The sequence below is a fragment of the Egretta garzetta genome, unplaced genomic scaffold, assembly GCF_000687185.1.
Source record: "Egretta garzetta isolate BGI_Z169 unplaced genomic scaffold, ASM68718v1 scaffold101, whole genome shotgun sequence".
Taxonomy (NCBI): Eukaryota; Metazoa; Chordata; class Aves; order Pelecaniformes; family Ardeidae; genus Egretta; species Egretta garzetta.
In genome coordinates this window covers 1,515,701-1,516,592 of record NW_009258666.1, presented here as the reverse complement: position 1 = coordinate 1,516,592, position 892 = coordinate 1,515,701, and the positions used below count along the sequence as shown (strand labels likewise).

General features: G+C 52.0%; 1 protein-coding gene across 1 annotated transcript in view; it reads right to left on the bottom strand.

Moving 5' to 3' along the window:
- MYCL (MYCL proto-oncogene, bHLH transcription factor) overlaps positions 1–892 on the bottom strand; it is a 6,694-nt gene that overhangs the window by 750 nt on the left and 5,052 nt on the right. The gene's annotated exons all lie outside the window — the stretch shown is intronic.

The following is an 892-nucleotide window of genomic DNA, read 5'->3' as shown; positions in this document are numbered from 1 at the left end:
CCAAAAGCTTAAGGAAAAGGTTTTATAAAATTAAAGCTTTCCGATTGCTTGCTCAGAATTCAGGAGAGGGATTTTTTAAATTTAGCTCTCTAGGATATCAACAGGGACCCGGTGCAGGAAACCAGGAGGTGGCCACTGAACAGCGACAGTTGATCTCCAAGCAGCACAAAGGGCAAAGGGTGTTGTTGGCAGAAAACACCTTTTTAAAAAGTGTAATAAATACGTTAAACATTAAACTTGATGGGAAGTTCGGGCATTATAGACAGAGAACAGTGAAAGTGTTTATTAGGAAGGAAAACATGTTGCTAAAGAGTAACAAAAATCCCTGCAGCAGCTGAAATCCACATCTTGTGACAAAGCTCCTGTAGCTGAACACAATTAGGACCAAAAAAAATGAGGCTTGGTTCCTCTGCGTTTACTGACCCTGATCGTACAAGCGATGTATTCCACGCTGACACTTGCAATAAGAGACAAGAGCACAGTGTCACTGGCAAGTAGCAAATATAATTGTGAATCCTCGTTCCCATATCTGGGGGGCTCCCGTTGCTGGGTGACCGGGGAGGGGAGCGCTCACCCTTGGCTGCCATGTTAAAGCCTCACTTACACTATGTCCATAAAACAGCCTCCGGAAGGACAGACGGCACCGGCCAGCAGTGCTGCCTCGCCAGGTCTCCCAGCCGGGATGTGAGGCACAGCGCAGGGACCCGGCGGGGTCCACGTCTCCCTGCGGGTGAGGGGAGAGCCCATGGCTGCAAACCACGCCATGCCCCGGGGGCAGTGGGACACATTACAGGAGGGGACGTCCCCCAAAACACCCTGAACCCCAGCCAGCTGCCCGGTCCCTTCCCCGGGACAGGGGCACCAGGGCCAGGCCGGCCTGTGTCCCAGAGGC